The sequence below is a fragment of the Schistocerca piceifrons genome, chromosome X, assembly GCF_021461385.2.
Source record: "Schistocerca piceifrons isolate TAMUIC-IGC-003096 chromosome X, iqSchPice1.1, whole genome shotgun sequence".
NCBI classification, from domain to species: Eukaryota; Metazoa; Arthropoda; class Insecta; order Orthoptera; family Acrididae; genus Schistocerca; species Schistocerca piceifrons.
Window position 1 is genome coordinate 941047084 of NC_060149.1, and position 19063 is coordinate 941066146.

Sequence of the window (19063 nt, forward strand, 5' to 3'; positions counted from 1 at the left end):
AGTAAACCTGAAGTGAAGCATCGGAATCTAAAACTGGCCTCACAGGACAGGTTCAAATCATAGAAAGTGAGAGTGTCAGTCCTCTTGTACTTAAGTCGGCATTGTGGCATTTGTATTAAATGTGGATGCAATTTCTGTGGTTTATCGTCAATAAGAAGGTTCAAGGGATACTGTAAACCTGAAGTGAAGCATTGGAATCTAAAACTAGACTCACAGGAGAGTTTCTAATCATTGAAAGTGAGAGTGTCAGTCCTCTTTTACTTAAGTTGGCATTGTGCCTTTTGTATTAAATTCGGATGCAATTTCTGTGTCTCATCGTCAATAAGTAGGTCCAAGGGATACAGTAAACCTGAAGTGAAGCATCGGAATGTAAAACTGGACTCACAGGACAGATTCAAATCATAGAAAGTGAGAGAGTCAGTCCTCTTGTACTTAAGTCGGCATTGTGCCATTTGTATTAAATTTGGATGCAATTTCTGTGTTTCATCGTCAATAAGAAGGTTCAAGGCATACAGTAAACCTGAAGTGAAGCATCGGAATCTAAAACAGGACTCACAGTATGGGTTCAAATCATAGAAAGTGAGAGGGTCAGTCCTCTTGTACTTAAGTCGGCATTGTGCCTTTTGTATTAAATTCGGATGCAATTTCTGTGTACCATCGTCAATAAGAAGGTCCAAATGATCCAGTAAATTTGAAGTGAATCATCGGAATCCAAAACTGGTCTCACAGGAGAGGTTCAAATCACAGAATGTTAGAGTGTCAGTCATCTTTTACTTAAGTCGGCATTGTGCCTTTTGTATTAATTTCAGATGCAATTTCTGTGTTTCATCGTCAATAAGAAGGTGCGAGGTATACAGTAAACCTGAAGTGAAGCATCGGAATGTAAAACTGGACTCACAGGACAGGTTCAAATCATAGAAAGTGTGAGTGTCAGTCCTCTTTTACTTAAGTCGGCATTGTGCCTTTTGTATTAAATTCCGATGCAATTTCTGTGTTTCATCGTCAATAAGAAGGTGCAAGGTATACAGTAAACCTGAAGTGAAGCATCGGAATGTAAAACTGGCCTCACAGGACAGGTTCAAATCATAGAAAGTGAGAGTGTCAGTCCTCTTGTACTTAAGTCGGCATTGTGGCATTTGTTTTAAATGTGGATGCAATTTCTGTGTTTTATCGTCAATAAGAAGGTTCAAGGGATACTGTAAACCTGAAGTGAAGCATTGGAATCTAAAACTAGACTCACAGGAGAGGTTCAAATCATAGAAAGTTAGAGTGTCTGTCCTCTTGTACTTAAGTCGGCATTGTGCCTTTTGTATTAAATTCGGATGCAAACTCTGTGTTTCATCGTCAATAAGAAGGTCCAAGGGATACAGTAAACCTGAGGTGAAGCATCGGAATCTAAAACTGGACTCACAGTAAGGGTTCAAATCATAGTAAGTGAGAGTGCCAGTCCTCTTGTACTTAAGTCGGCGTTGTGCATTTGGTATTAAATTCGGATGCAATTTCTGTGTTTCATCGTCAACAAGAAGGTCCATATGATACAGTAAACCTGAAGTGAAGCATCGGAATCTAAAACTGGTCTCACAGGAGAGGTTCAAATCATAGAAAGTGAGAGTGTCAGTCCTCTTGCACTTAAGTCGGCATTGTGCCATTTGTATTAAATTCGGATGCAATTTCTGTGTTTCATCGTCAACAAGAAGGTCCATATGATACAGTAAACCTGAAGTGAAGCATCGGAATCTAAAACTGGTCTCACAGGAGAGGTTCAAATCATAGAAAGTGAGAGTGTCAGTCCTCTTGCACTTAAGTCGGCATTTTGCCATTTGTATTAAATTCGGATGCAATATCTGTGTTTCATCGTCAATAAGAAAGTCCAAGGGATACAGTAAACCTGAAGTGAAGCATCGGAATCCAAAACTTTACTCCCAGGAGAGGTCATATCATAGGAGGTGAGAGTGTCAGTCCTCTTGTACTTAATTCGGCATTGTGCCATTTGTATTACATTCAGATGCAATTTCTGTGTTTCATCGTTAATAAGAAGGTCCAAGGGATACAGTAAACCTGAAGTGAAGCATCGGAATCTAAAACTGGACTCACAGGAGAGTTTCTAATCATTGAAAGTGAGAGTGTCAGTCCTCTTTTACTTAAGTCGGCATTGTGCCTTTTGTATTAAATTCGGATGCAATTTCTGTGTCTCATCGTCAATAAGTAGGTCCAAGGGATACAGTAAACCTGAAGTGAAGCATCGGAATGTAAAACTGGACTCACAGGACAGATTCAAATCATAGAAAGTGAGAGTGTCAGTCCTCTTGTACTTAAGTCGGCATTGTGCCATTTGTATTAAATTTGGATGCAATTTCTGTGTTTCATCGTCAATAAGAAGGTTCAAGGCATACAGTAAACCTGAAGTGAAGCATCGGAATCTAAAACAGGACTCACAGTATGGGTTCAAATCATAGAAAGTGAGAGGGTCAGTCCTCTTGTACTTAAGTCGGCATTGTGCCTTTTGTATTAAATTCGGATGCAATTTCTGTGTACCATCGTCAATAAGAAGGTCCAAATGATCCAGTAAACCTGAAGTGAATCATCGGAATCTAAAACTGGTCTCACATAAGAGGTTCAAATCACAGAATGTTAGAGTGTCAGTCATCTTTTACTTAAGTCGGCATTGTGCCTTTTGTATTAATTTCAGATGCAATTTCTGTGTTTCATCGTCAATAAGAAGGTGCGAGGTATACAGTAAACCTGAAGTGAAGCATCGGAATGTAAAACTGGACTCACTTGACAGGTTCAAATCATAGAAAGTGTGAGTGTCAGTCCTCTTTTACTTAAGTCGGCATTGTGCCTTTTGTATTAAATTCCGATGCAATTTCTGTGTTTCATCGTCAATAAGAAGGTGCAAGGTATACAGTAAACCTGAAGTGAAGCATCGGAATCTAAAACTGGCCTCACAGGACAGGTTCAAATCATAGAAAGTGAGAGTGTCAGTCCTCTTGTACTTAAGTCGGCATTGTGGCATTTGTATTAAATGTGGATGCAATTTCTGTGTTTTATCTTCAATAAGACGGTTCAAGGGATACTGCAAACCTGAAGTGAAGCATTGGAATCTAAAACTAGACTCACAGGAGAGGTTTAAATCATAGAAAGTTAGAGTGTCTGTCCTCTTGTACTTAAGTCGGCATTGTGCCTTTTGTATTAAATTCGGATGCAAACTCTGTGTTTCATCGTGAATAAGAAGGTCCAAGGGATACAGTAAACCTGAGGTGAAGCATCGGAATCTAAAACTGGACTCACAGTAAGGGTTCAAATCATAGTAAGTGAGAGTGCCAGTCCTCTTGTACTTAAGTCGGCGTTGTGCATTTGGTATTAAATTCGGATGCAATTTCTGTGTTTCATCGTCAACAAGAAGGTCCATATGATACAGTAAACCTGAAGTGAAGCATCGGAATCTAAAACTGGTCTCACAGGAGAGGTTCAAATCATAGAAAGTGAGAGTGTCAGTCCTCTTGCACTTAAGTCGGCATTGTGCCATTTGTATTAAATTCGGATGCAATTTCTGTGTTTCATCGTCAATAAGAAGGTCCAAGGGATACAGTAAACCTGAAGTGAAGCATCGGAATCCAAAACTTTACTCCCAGGAGAGGTCAAATCATAGAAGGTAAGAGTGTCAGTCCTCTTGTACTTAATTCGGCATTGTGCCATTTGTATTAAATTCGGATGCAATTTCTGTGTTTCATCGTTAATAAGAAAGTGTAAGGGATACAGTAAACCTGAAGTGAAGCATCGGAATCTAAAACTGGACTCACAGGAGAGTTTCTAATCATTGAAAGTGAGAGTGTCAGTCCTCTTTTACTTAGGTCGGCATTGTGCCTTTTGTATTAAATTCGGATGCAATTTCTGTGTCTCATCGTCAATAAGAAGGTCCAAGGGATACAGTAAACCTGAAGTGAAGCATCGGAATGTAAAACTGGACTCACAGGACAGATTCAAATCATAGAAAGTGAGAGTGTCAGTCCTCTTGTACTTAAGTCGGCATTGTGCCATTTGTATTAAATTTGGATGCAATTTCTGTGTTTCATCGTCAATAAGAAGGTTCAAGGGATACAGTAAACCTGAAGTGAAGCATCGGAATCTAAAACAGGACTCACAGTATGGGTTCAAAACATAGAAAGTGAGAGGGTCAGTCCTCTTGTACTTAAGTCGGCATTGTGCCTTTTGTATTAAATTCGGATGCAATTTCTGTGTACCATCGTCAATAAGAAGGTCCAAATGATCCAGTAAACCTGAAGTGAATCATCGGAATCTAAAACTGGTCTCACAGGAGAGGTTCAAATCATAGAATGTTAGAGTGTCAGTCATCTTTTACTTAAGTCGGCATTGTGCCTTTTGTATTAATTTCAGATGCTATTTCTGTGTTTCATCGTCAATAAGAAGGTGCAAGGTATACAGTAAACCTGAAGTGAAGCATCGGAATGTAAAACTGGACTCACAGGACAGGTTCAAATCAAAGAAAGTGAGAGTGTCAGTCCTCTTTTACTTAAGTCGGCATTGTGCTTTTTGTATTAAATTCCGATGCAATTTCTGTGTTTCATCGTCAATAAGAAGGTGCAAGTTATACAGTAAACCTGAAGTGAAGCATCGGAATCTAAAACTGGCCTCACAGGACAGGTTCAAATCATAGAAAGTGAGAGTGTCAGTCCTCTTGTACCTAAGTCGGCATTGTGGCATTTGTATTAAATGTGGATGCAATCTCTGTGTTTTATCGTCAATAAGAAGGTTCAAGGGATACTGTAAACCTGAAGTGAAGCATTGGAATCTAAAACTAGACTCACAGGAGAGGTTCAAATCATAGAAGGTTAGAGTATCTGTCCTCTTGTACTTAAGTCGGCATTGTGCCTTTTGTATTAAATTCGGATGCAAACTCTGTGTTTCATCGTCAATAAGAAGGTCCAAGGGATACAGTAAACCTGAAGTGAAGCATCGGAATCTAAAACTGGACTCACAGGAGAGTTTCTAATCATTGAAAGTGAGAGTGTCAGTCCTCTTTTACTTAAGACGGCATTGTGGCTTTCGTATTAAATTCGGATGCAATTTCTGTGTCTCATCGTCAATAAGAAGGTCCAAGGGATACAGTAAACCTGAAGTGAAGCATCGGAATGTAAAACTGGACTCACAGGACAGATTCAAATCATAGAAAGTGAGAGTGTCAGTCCTCTTGTACTTAAGTCGGCATTGTGTCATTTGTATTAAATTTGGATGCAATTTCTGTGTTTCATCGTCAATAAGAAGGTTCAAGGGATACAGTAAACCTGAAGTGAAGCATCGGAATCTAAAACAGGACTCACAGTATGGGTTCAAATCATAGAAAGTGAGAGGGTCAGTCCTCTTGTACTTAAGTCGGCATTGTGCCTTTTGTGTTAAATTCGGATGCAATTTCTGTGTACCATCGTCAATAAGAAGGTCCAAATGATCCAGTAAACCTGAAGTGAATCATCAGAATCTAAAACTGGTCTCACAGGAGAGGTTCAAATCATAGAATGTTAGAGTGTCAGTCATCTTTTACTTAAGTCGGCATTGTGCATTTTGTATTAATTTCAGATGCAATTTCTGTGTTTCATCGTCAATAAGAAGGTGCAAGGTATACAGTAAACCTGAAGTGAAGCATCGGAATCTAAAACTGGCCTCACAGGACAGGTTCAAATCATAGAAAGTGAGAGTGTCAGTCCTCTTGTACCTAAGTCGGCATTGTGGCATTTGTATTAAATGTGGATGCAATCTCTGTGTTTTATCGTCAATAAGAAGGTTCAAGGGATACTGTAAACCTGAAGTGAAGCATTGGAATCGAAAACTAGACTCACAGGAGAGGTGCAAATCATAGAAAGTTAGAGTGTCTGTCCTCTTGTACTTAAGTCGGCATTGTGCCTTTTGTATTAAATTCGGATGCAAACTCTGTGTTTCATCGTCAATAAGTAGGTCCAAGGGATACAGTAAACGTGAGGTGAAGCATCGGAATCTAAAACTGGACTCACAGTAGAGGTTCAAATCATAGAAAGTGAGAGTGTCGGTCCTCTTGCACTTAAGTCGGCATTGTGCCATTTGTATTAAATTCGGATGCAATTTCTGTGTTTCACCGTCATTAAGAAGGTCCAAGGGATACAGTAAATCTGAAGTGAAGCATCGGAATCTAAAACTGGAATTACAGGACAGGTTCAAATCATAGAAGGTGAGAGTGTCAGTCCTCTTGTACTTAAGTCGGCATTGTGCCTTTTGTATTAAATTCGGATGCAATTTCTGTGTTTCATCGTCAATAAGAAGGTCCAGGGGATACAGTAATCCTGAAGTGAAGCATCGGAATCCAAAACTAGACTCACAGGAGAGGTTCAAATCATAGAAATTTAGGATGTCTGTCCTCTTGTACTTAAATCGGCATTGTGCCATTTGTATGAAACTCTTATGCAAACTCTGTGTTTCATCGTCAATGAGAAGGTCCAAGTTATACAGTAAACCTGAGGTGAATCATCGGAATCTAAAACTGGACTCACAGTAGAGGTTCAAATCATAGAAAGTGAAAGTGTCAGTCCTCTTGTCCTTTAGTCGGCATTGTGCCTTTTGTATTAAATTTGGATGCTATTTCTGTGTTTCATCGTCAACAAGAAGGTCCAAGAGATACAGTAAACCTTAAGTGAAGCATCGGAACCTAAAACTGGTCTCACAGGAGAGGTTCAAATCATAGAAAGGTAGAGTGTCAGCCCTCTCTTACATAAGTCGGCATTGTGCCATTTGCATTAAATTCCGATGCAATTTCTGTGTTTCATCGTCAATAAGAAGGTCCAAATGATACAGTAAACCTGAAGTGAAGCATCGGAATCAAAAACTCGACTCACAGGAGAGGTTCAAATCATAGAAAGTGAGAGTGTCAGTCCTCTTTTACTTAAGTCGGCATTGTGCCTTTTGTATTACATTCCGATGCAATTTCTGTGTTTCATCGTCAATAAGAAGGTGCAAGGTATACAGTAAACCTGAAGTGAAGCTTCGGAATCTAAAACTGGACTCACAGGACCGGTTCAAATCATAGAAAGTGAGAGTGTCAGTCCTCTTGTACTTAAGTCGGCATTGTGGCATTTGTATTAAATGTGGATGGAATTTCTGTGTTTTATCGTCAATATGAAGGTTCAAGGGATACTGTAAACCTGAAGTGAAGCATTGGAATCTAAAACTAGACTCACAGGAGAGGTTCAAATCATAGAAAGTTAGAGTGTCTGTCCTATTGTACTTAAGTCGGCATTGTGCCTTTTGTATTAAATTCGGATGCAAACTCTGTGTTTCATCGTCAATAAGAAGGTCCAAGGGATACAGTAAATCTGAGGTGAAGTATCGGAATCTAAAACTGGACTCACAGTAAGGGTTCAAATCATAGTAAGTGAGAGTGCCAGTCCTCTTGTACTTAAGTCGGCATTGTGCCTTTTGTATTAAATTCCGATGCAATTTCTGTGTTTCATCGTCAACAAGAAGGTCCATATGATACAGTAAACCTAAAATGAAGCATCGGAATCTAAAACTGGTCTCACAGGAGAGGTTCTAATCATAGAAAGTGAGAGTATCAGTCCTCTTGTATCTAAGTCGGCATTGTGCCATTTGTTTTAATTTTGGATGCAATTTCTGTGTTTCATCGTCAATAAGAAGGTTCAAGGGATACAGTAAACCTGAAGTGAAGCATCGGAATCGAAAACTAGACTCACAGTAGAGGTTCAAATCATAGAAAGTTAGAGTGTCTGTCCTCTTGTACTTAAGTCGGCATTGTCCCTTTTGTATTAAATTCGGATGCAAACTCTGTGTTCCATCGTCAATAAGAAGGTCCAAGGGATACAGTTAACATGAGGTGAAGCATCGGAATCTAAAGCAGGACTCACAGTATAGGTTCAAATCATAGAAAGTGAGAGGGTCAGTCCTCTTGTACTTAAGTCGGCATTGTGCCTTTTGTATTAAATTTGGATGCAATTTCTGTGTACCATCGTCAATAAGAAGGTCCAAATGATCCAGTGAATCTGAAGTGAATCATCGGAATCTAAAACTGGTCTCACAGGAGAGGTTCAAATCATAGAATGTTAGAGTGTCAGTCATCTTTTACTTAAGTCGGCATTGTGCCTTTTGTATTAATTTCGGATGCAATTTCTGTCTTTCATCGTCAATAAGAAGGTCCAAGGGATACAGTTAACCTGAAGTGTAGCATCGGAATCTAAAACTAGACTCACAGGAGAGGTTCAAATCATAGAAAGTTAGAGTGTCAGTCCTCTTGTACTTAAGTCGGCATTGTGCCATTTGTATTGAATTCCGATGCAATTTCTGTGTTTCATCGTCAATTAGAAGGTACAAGGTATACAGTAAACCTGAAGTGAAGCATCGGAATCTAAAACTCGACTCACAGGAGAGGTTCTAATCATAGAAAGTGAGAGTGTCAGTCGTCTTGTACCTAAGTCGGCATTGTGCTATTTGTATTAAATTCGGATGCAATTTCTGTGTTTCATCGTCAATAAGAAGGTCCAAGGGATACAGTAAACCTGAAGTGAAGCATCGGAATCTAAAACTAGACTCACAGGAGAGGTTCAAATCATAGAAATTTAGAGTGTCAGTCCTCTTTACTTAAGTCGGCATTGTGCCTTTTGTATTAAATTCCGATGCAATTTCTGTGTTTCATCGTCAATAAGAAGGTGCAAGGTATACAGTAAACCTGAAGTGAAGCATCGGAATGTAAAACTGGACTCACAGGACAGGTTCAAATCATAGAAAGTGAGAGTGTCAGTCCTCTTGTACTTAAGTCGGCATTGTGCCATTTGTATTAAATTTGGTTGCAATTTCTGTGTTTCATCGTCAACACGAACGTTCAAAGGATACAGTAAACCTGAAGTGAAGCATCGGAATCTAAAACTAGACTCACAGAAGAGGTTCAAATCATAGAAAGTTAGAGTGTCTGTCCTCTTCTACTTAAGTCGGCATTGTGCCATTTGTATTAAATTCCATTGCAATATCTGTGTTTCATCGTCAATAAGAAGGTCCAAGGGATACAATAAACCTGAAGTGAAGCATCGGAATCCAAAACTGGACTCCCAGGAGAGGTCAAATCATAGAAGGTGAGAGTGTCAGTCCTCTTGTACTTAATTCGGCATTGTGCCATTTGTATTAAATTCGGATGCAATTTCTGTGTTTCATCGTTAATAAGAATGTCCAAGGGATACAGTAAACCTGAAGTGAAGCATCGGAATCTAAAACTGGACTCACAGGAGAGTTTCTAATCATTGAAAGTGAGAGTGTCAGTCCTCTTTTACTTAAGTCGGCATTGTGCCTTTTGTATTAAATTCGGATGCAATTTCTGTGTCTCATCGTCAATAAGAAGGTGCAAGGGATACAGTAAACCTGAAGTGAAGCAACGGAATCTAAAACTGGTCTCACAGGAGAGGTTCACATCATAGAATGTTAGAGTGTCAGTCCTCTTTTACTTAAGTCGGCATTGTGCCTTTTGTATTAAATTCGGATGCAATTTCTGTGTTTCATCGTCAATAAGAAGGTCCAAGGGATACAGTAAACCTGAAGTGAAGCATCGGAATCTAAAACTAGACTCACAGGAGAGGTTCAAATCATAGAAAGTGAGAGTGTCAGTCCTCTTGCACTTAAGTCGGCATTTTGCCATTTGTATTAAATTCGGATGCAATTTCTGTGTTTCATCGTCAATAAGAAGGTCCAAGGGATACAGTAAACCTGAGGTGAAGCATCGGAATCTAAAACTGGACTCACAGTAAGGGTTCAAATCATAGTAAGTGAGAGTGCCAGTCCTCTTGTACTTAAGTCGGCGTTGTGCCTTTGGTATTAAATTCGGATGCAATTTCTGTGTTTCATCGTCAACAAGAAGCTCCATATGATACAGTAAACCTGAAGTGAAGCATCGGAATCTAAAACTGGTCTCACAGGAGAGGTTCACATCATAGAAAGTGAGAGTGTCAGTCCTCTTGCACTTAAGTCGGCATTTTGCCATTTGTATTAAATTCGGATGCAATTTCTGTGTTTCATCGTCAATAAGAAGGTCCAAGGGATACAGTAAACCTGAAGTGAAGCATCGGAATCCAAAACTTTACTCCCAGGAGAGGTCAAATCATAGGAGGTGAGAGTGTCAGTCCTCTTGTACTTAATTCGGCATTGTGCCATTTGTATCACATTCGGATGCAATTTCTGTGTTTCATCGTTAATAAGAAGGTCCAAGGGATACAGTAAACCTGAAGTGAAGCATCGGAATCTAAAACTGGACTCACAGGTGAGTTTCTAATCATTGAAAGTGAGAGTGTCAGTCCTCTTTTACTTAAGTCGGCATTGTGCCTTTTGTATTAAATTCGGATGCAATTTCTGTGTCTCATCGTCAATAAGTAGGTCCAAGGGATACAGTCAACCTGAAGTGAAGCATCGGAATGTAAAACTGGACTCACAGGACAGATTCAAATCATAGAAAGTGAGAGTGTCAGTCCTCTTGTACTTAAGTCGGCATTGTGCCATTTGTATTAAATTAGGATGCAATTTCTGTGTTTCATCGTCAATAAGAAGGTTCAAGGCATACAGTAAACCTGAAGTGAAGCATCGGAATCTAAAACAGGACTCACAGTATGGGTTCAAATCATAGAAAGTGAGAGGGTCAGTCCTCTTGTACTTAAGTCGGCATTGTGCCTTTTGTATTAAATTCGGATGCAATTTCTGTGTACCATCGTCAATAAGAAGGTCCAAATGATCCAGTAAACCTGAAGTGAATCATCGGAATCTAAAACTGGTCTCACAGGAGAGGTTCAAATCATAGAATGTTAGAGTGTCAGTCATCTTTTACTTAAGTCGGCATTGTGCCTTTTGTATTAAATTCCGATGCAATTTCTGTGTTTCATCGTCAATAAGAAGGTGCAAGGTATACAGTAAACCTGAAGTGAAGCATCGGAATCTAAAACTGGCCTCACAGGACAGGTTCAAATCATAGAAAGTGAGAGTGTCAGTCCTCTTGTACTTAAGTCGGCATTGTGGCATTTGTATTAAATGTGGATGCAATTTCTGTGTTTTATCGTCAATAAGAAGGTTCAAGGGATACTGTAAACCTGATGTGAAGCATTGGAATCTAAAACTAGACTCACAGGAGAGGTTCAAATCATAGAAAGTTAGAGTGTCTGTCCTCTTGTACTTAAGTCGGCATTGTGCCTTTTGTATTAAATTCGGATGCAAACACTGTGTTTCATCGTCAATAAGAAGGTCCAAGGGATACAGTAAACCAGAGGTGAAGCATCGGAATCTAAAACTGGACTCACAGTAAGGGTTCAAATCATAGTAAGTGAGAGTGCCAGTCCTCTTGTACTTAAGTCGGCGTTGTGCATTTGGTATTAAATTCGGATGCAATTTCTGTGTTTCATCGTCAACAAGAAGGTCCATATGATACAGTGAACCTGAAGTGAAGCATCGGAATCTAAAACTGGTCTCACAGGAGAGGTTCAAATCATAGAAAGTGAGAGTGTCAGTCCTCTTGCACTTAAGTCGGCATTGTGCCATTTGTATTAAATTCGGATGCAATTTCTGTGTTTCATCGTCAATAAGAAGGTCCAAGGGATACAGTAAACCTGAAGTGAAGCATCGGAATCCAAAACTTTACTCCCAGGAGAGGTCAAATCATAGAAGGTGAGAGTGTCAGTCCTCTTGTACTTAATTCGGCATTGTGCCATTTGTATTAAATTCGGATGCAATTTCTGTGTTTCATCGTTAATAAGAAGGTGTAAGGGATACAGTAAACCTGAAGTGAAGCATCGGAATCTAAAACTGGACTCACAGGAGAGTTTCTAATCATTGAAAGTGAGAGTGTCAGTCCTCTTTTACTTAAGTCGGCATTGTGCCTTTTGTATTAAATTCGGATGCAATTTCTGTGTCTCATCGTCAATAAGAAGGTCCAAGGGATACTGTAAACCTGAAGTGAAGCATCGGAATGTAAAACTGAACTCACAGGACAGATTCAAATCATAGAAAGTGAGAGTGTCAGTCCTCTTGTACTTAAATCGGCATTGTGCCATTTGTATTAAATTTGGATGCAATTTCTGTGTTTCATCGTCAATAGGAAGGTTCAAGGGATACAGTAAACCTGAAGTCAAGCATCGGAATCTAAAACAGGACTCACAGTATGGGTTCAAAGCATAGAAAGTGAGAGGGTCAGTCCTCTTGTACTTAAGTTGGCATTGTGCCTTTTGTATTAAATTCGGATGCAATATCTGTGTACCATCGTCAATAAGAAGGTCCAAATGATCCAGTAAACCTGAAGTGAATCATCGGAATCTAAAACTGGTCTCACAGGAGAGGTTCAAATCATAGAATGTTAGAGTGTCAGTCATCTTTTACTTAAGTCGGCATTGTGCCTTTTGTATTAATTTCAGATGCTATTTCTGTGTTTCATCGTCAATAAGAAGGTGCAAGGTATACAGTAAACCTGAAGTGAAGCATCGGAATGTAAAACTGGACTCACAGGACAGGTTCAAATCAAAGAAAGTGAGAGTGTCAGTCCTCTTTTACTTAAGTCGGCATTGTGCCTTTTGTATTAAATTCCGATGCAATTTCTGTGTTTCATCGTCAATAAGAAGGTGCAAGGTATACAGTAAACCTGAAGTGAAGCATCGGAATCTAAAACTGGCCTCACAGGACAGTTTCAAATCATAGAAAGTGAGAGTGTCAGTCCTCTTGTACCTAAGTCGGCATTGTGGCATTTGTATTAAATGTGGATGCAATCTCTGTGTTTTATCGTCAATAAGAAGGTTCAAGGGATACTGTAAACCTGAAGTGAAGCATTGGAATCTAAAACTAGACTCACAGGAGAGGTTCAAATCATAGAAGGTTAGAGTGTCTGGCCTCTTGTACTTAAGTCGGCATTGTGCCTTTTGTATTAAATTCGGATGCAAACTCTGTGTTTCATCGTCAATAAGAAGGTCCAAGGGATACAGTAAACCTGAAGTGAAGCATCGGAATCTAAAACTGGACTCACAGTAAGGGTTCAAATCATAGTAAGTGAGAGTGCCAGTCCTCTTGTACTTAAGTCGGCGTTGTGCCTTTGGTATTAAATTCGGATGCAATTTCTGTGTTTCATCGTCAACAAGAAGGTCCATATGATACAGTAAACCTGAAGTGAAGCATCGGAATCTAAAACTATTCTCACAGGAGAGGTTCAAATCATAGAAAGTGAGAGTGTCAGTCCTCTTCCACTTAAGTCGGCATTGTGCCATTTGTATTAAATTCGGATGCAATTTCTGTGTTTCATCGTCAATAAGAAGGTCCAAGGGATACAGTAAACCTGAAGTGAAGCATCGGAATCCAAAACTTTACTCCCGGGAGAGGTCAAATCATAGAAGGTGAGAGTGTCAGTCCTCTTGTACTTAATTCGGCATTGTGCCATTTGTATTAAATTCGGATGCAATTTCTGTGTTTCATCGTTAATAAGGAGGTCCAAGGGATACAGTAAACCTGAAGTGAAGCATCGGAATCTAAAACTGGACTCACAGGAGAGTTTCTAATCATTGAAAGTGAGAGTGTCAGTCCTCTTTTACTTAAGACGGCATTGTGCCTTTCGTATTAAATTCGGATGCAATTTCTCTGTCTCATCGTCAATAAGAAGGTCCAAGGGATACAGTAAACCTGAAGTGAAGCATCGGAATGTGAAACTGGACTCACAGGACAGATTCAAATCATAGAAAGTGAGAGTGTCAGTCCTCTTGTACTTAAGTCGGCATTGTGCCATTTGTATTAAATTTGGATGCAATTTCTGTGTTTCATCGTCAATAAGAAGGTTCAAGGGATACAGTAAACCTGAAGTGAAGCATCGGAATCTAAAACAGGACTCACAGTATGGGTTCTAATCATAGAAAGTGAGAGGGTCAGTCCTCTTGTACTTAAGTCGGCATTGTGCCTTTTGTGTTAAATTCGGATGCAATTTCTGTGTACCATCGTCAATAAGAAGGTCCAAATGATCCAGTAAACCTGAAGTGAATCATCGGAATCTAAAACTGGTCTCACAGGAGAGGTTCAAATCATAGAATGTTAGAGTGTCAGTCATCTTTTACTTAAGTCGGCATTGTGCATTTTGTATTAATTTCAGATGCAATTTCTGTGTTTCATCGTCAATAAGAGGGTGCAAGGTATACAGTAAACCTGAAGTGAAGCATCGGAATGTAAAACTGGACTCACAGGACAGGTTCAAATCATAGAACGTGAGAGTGTCAGTCCTCTTGTACTTAAGTCGGCATTGTGCCATTTGAATTAAATTTGGATGCAATTTCTGTGTTTTATTGTCAATAAGAAGGCTCAAGGGATACTATAAACCTGAAGTGGAGCATCGGAATCTAAAACAGGAGAGGTTCAAATCATAGAAAGTTAGAGTGTCTGTCCTCTTGTACTTAAGTCGTCATTGTGCCTTTTGTATTAAATTCGGATGCAAACTCTGTGTTTCATCGTCAATAAGTAGGTCCAAGGGATACAGTAAACGTGAGGTGAAGCATCGGAATCTAAAACTGGACTTACAGTAGAGGTTCAAATCATAGAAAGTGAGAGTGTCAGTCCTCTTGTACTTAAGTCGGCATTGTGCCATTTGTATTACATTCGGATGCAATTTCTGTGTTTCACCGTCATTAAGAAGGTCCAAGGGATACAGTAAATCTGAAGTGAAGCATCGGAATCTAAAACTGGACTTACAGGAGAGGTTCAAATCATAGAAGGTGAGAGTGTCAGTCCTCTTGTACTTAAGTCGGCATTGTGCCTTTTGTATTAAATTCGGATGCAATTTCTGTGTTTCATCGTCAATAAGAAGGTCCAAATGATACAGTAAACCTGAAGTGAAGCATCGGAATCTAAAACTGGACTCCCAGGAGAGGTCAAATCATAGAAAGTGAGAGTGTCAGTCCTCTTGTACTTAAGTCACCATTGTGCCATTTGTATTCAATTTGGATGCAATTTCTGTGTTTCATCGTCAATAAGAAGGTCCAGGGGATACAGTAAACCTGAAGTGAAGCATCGGAATCCAAAACTAGACTCACAGGAGAGGTTCAAATCATAGAAAGTTAGGGTGTCTGTCCTCTTGTACTTAAGTCGGCATTGTGCCATTTGTATGAAACTCTTATGCAAACTCTGTGTTTCATCGCCAATAAGAAGGTCCAAGTTATACAGTAAACCTGAGGTGAATCATCGGAATCTAAAACTGGACTCACAGTAGAGGTTCAAATCATAGAAAGTGAATGTGTCAGTCCTCTTGTCCTTTAGTCGGCATTGTGCCTTTTGTATTAAATTCGGATGCAATTTCTGTGTTTCATCGTCAATAAGAAGGTCCAAGAGATACAGTAAACCTGAAGTGAAGCTTCGGAATTTAAAACTGCACTCACAGGAGAGATTCAAATCATAGAAAGTTAGAGTGTCACTCCTCCCGTACTTAAGTCGGTATTGTGCTTTTTGTATTAAATTTGGATGCAATTTCTGTGCTTCATCGTCAACAAGAAGGTCCAAGAGATACAGTAAACCTTACGTGAAGCATCGGAACCTAAAACTGGTCTCACAGGAGAGGTTCAAATCTTAGAATGTTAGAGTGTCAGTCCTCTTTTACTTAAGTCGGCCTTGTGCCTTTTGTATTAAATTCGGATGCAATTTCTCTGTTTCATCGTCAATAAGAAGGTCCAAGTTATACAGTAAACCTGAGGTGAATCATCGGAATCTAAAACTGGACTCACAGTAGAGGTTCAAATCATAGAAAGTGAAAGTGTCAGTCCTCTTGTCCTTTAGTCGGCATTGTGCCTTTTGTATTAAATTTGGATGCAATTTCTGTGTTTCATCGTCAACAAGAAGGTCCAAGAGATACAGTAAACCTTAAGTGAAGCATCGGAACCTAAAACTGGTCTCACAGGAGAGGTTCAAATCATAGAAAGTTAGAGTGTCAGCCCTCTCTTACATAAGTCGGCATTGTGCCATTTGCATTAAATTCCGATGCAATTTCTGTGTTTCATCGTCAATAAGAAGGTGCAAGGTATACAGTAAACCTGAAGTGAAGCATCGGAATCAAAAACTCGACTCACAGGAGAGGTTCCAATCATAGAAAGTGAGAGTGTCAGTCCTCTTTTACTTAAGTCGGCATTGTGCCTTTTGTATTACATTCCGATGCAATTTCTGTGTTTCATCGTCAATAAGAAGGTCCAAGGGATACAGTAAACCTGAAGTGAAGCATCGGAATCCAAAACTTTACTCCCAGGAAAGGTCAAATCATAGAAGGTGAGAGTGTCAGTCCTCTTGTACTTAATTCGGCATTGTGCCATTTGTATTAAATTCGGATGCAATTTCTGTGTTTCATCGTTAATAAGAAGGTGTAAGGGATACAGTAAACCTGAAGTGAAGCATCGGAATCTAAAACTGGACTCACAGGAGAGTTTCTAATCATTGAAAGTGAGAGTGTTAGTCCTCTTTTACTTAAGTCGGCATTGTGCCTTTTGTATTAAATTCGGATGCAATTTCTGTGTCTCATCGTCAATAAGAAGGTCCAAGGGATACTGTAAACCTGAAGTGAAGCATCGGAATGTAAAACTGAACTCACAGGACAGATTCAAATCATAGAAAGTGAGAGTGTCAGTCCTCTTGTACTTAAATCGGCATTGTGCCATTTGTATTAAATTTGGATGCAATTTCTGTGTTTCATCGTCAATAAGAAGGTTCAAGGGATACAGTAAACCTGAAGTCAAGCATCGGAATCTAAAACAGGACTCACAGTATGGGTTCAAAGCATAGAAAGTGAGAGGGTCAGTCCTCTTGTACTTAAGTCGGCATTGTGCCTTTTGTATTAAATTCGGATGCAATATCTGTGTACCATCGTCAATAAGAAGGTCCAAATGATCCAGTAAACCTGAAGTGAATCATCGGAATCTAAAACTGGTCTCACAGGAGAGGTTCAAATCATAGAATGTTAGAGTGTCAGTCATCTTTTACTTAAGTCGGCATTGTGCCTTTTGTATTAAATTCCGATGCAATTTCTGTGTTTCATCGTCAATAAGAAGGTGCAAGGTATACAGTAAACCTGAAGTGAAGCATCGGAATCTAAAACTGGCCTCACAGGACAGGTTCAAATCATAGAAAGTGAGAGTGTCAGTCCTCTTGTACTTAAGTCGGCATTGTGGCATTTGTATTAAATGTGGATGCAATTTCTGTGTTTTATCGTCAATAAGAAGGTTCAAGGGATACTGTAAACCTGATGTGAAGCATTGGAATCTAAAACTAGACTCACAGGAGAGGTTCAAATCATAGAAAGTTAGAGTGTCTGTCCTCTTGTACTTAAGTCGGCATTGTGCCTTTTGTATTAATTTCGGATGCAAACACTGTGTTTCATCGTCAATAAGAAGGTCCAAGGGATACAGTAAACCAGAGGTGAAGCATCGGAATCTAAAACTGGACTCACAGTAAGGGTTCAAATCATAGTAAGTGACAGTGCCAGTCCTCTTGTACTTAAGTCGGCGTTGTGCATTTGGTATTAAATTCGGATGCAATTTCTGTGTTTCATCGTCAACAAGAAGGTACATATGATACAGTGAACCTGAAGTGAAGCATCGGAATCTAAAACTGGTCTCACAGGAGAGGTTCAAATCATAGAAAGTAAAAGTGTCAGTCCTCTTGCACTTAAGTCGGCATTGTGCCATTTGTATTAAATTCGGATGCAATTTCTGTGTTTCATCGTTAATAAGAAGGTGTAAGGGATACAGTAAACCTGAAGTGAAGCATCGGAATCTAAAACTGGACTCACAGGAGAGTTTCTAATCATTGAAAGTGAGAGTGTCAGTCCTCTTTTACTTAAGTCGGCATTGTGCCTTTTGTATTAAATTCGGATGCAATTTCTGTGTCTCATCGTCAATAAGAAGGTCCAAGGGATACTGTAAACCTGAAGTGAAGCATCGGAATGTAAAACTGAACTCACAGGACAGATTCAAATCATAGAAAGTGAGAGTGTCAGTCCTCTTGTACTTAAATCGGCATTGTGCCATTTGTATTAAATTTGGATGCAATTTCTGTGTTTCATCGTCAATAAGAAGGTTCAAGGGATACAGTAAACCTGAAGTCAAGCATCGGAATCTAAAACAGGACTCACAGTATGGGTTCAAAGCATAGAAAGTGAGAGGGTCAGTCCTCTTGTACTTAAGTCGGCATTGTGCCTTTTGTATTAAATTCGGATGCAATATCTGTGTACCATCGTCAATAAGAAGGTCCAAATGATCCAGTAAACCTGAAGTGAATCATCGGAATCTAAAACTGGTCTCACAGGAGAGGTTCAAATCATAGAATGTTAGAGTGTCAGTCATCTTTTACTTAAGTCGGCATTGTGCCTTTTGTATTAATTTCAGATGCTATTTATGTGTTTCATCGTCAATAAGAAGGTGCAAGGTATACAGTAAACCTGAAGTGAAGCATCGGAATGTAAAACTGGACTCACAGGACAGGTTCAAATCAAAGAAAGTGAGAGTGTCAGTCCTCGTTTACTTAAGTCGGCATTGTGCCTTTTGTATTAAATTCCGATGCAATTTCTGTGTTTCATCGTCAATAAGAAGGTGCAAGGTATACAGTAAACCTGAAGTGAAGCATCGGAATCTAAAACTGGCCTCACAGGACAGTTTCAAATCATAGAAAGTGAGAGTGTCAGTCCTCTTGTACCTAAGTCGGCATTGTGGCATTTGTATTAAATGTGGATGCAATCTCTGTGTTTTATCGTCAATAAGAAGGTTCAAGGGATACTGTAAACCTGAAGTGAAGCATTGGAATCTAAAACTAGACTCACAGGAGAGGTTCAAATCATAGAAGGTTAGAGTGTCTGTCCTCTTGTACTTAAGTCGGCATTGTGCCTTTTGTATTAAATTCGGATGCAAACTCTGTGTTTCATCGTCAATAAGAAGGTCCAAGGGATACAGTAAACCTGAAGTGAAGCATCGGAATCTAAAACTGGACTCACAGTAAGGGTTCAAATCATAGTAAGTGAGAGTGCCAGTCCTCTTGTACTTAAGTCGGC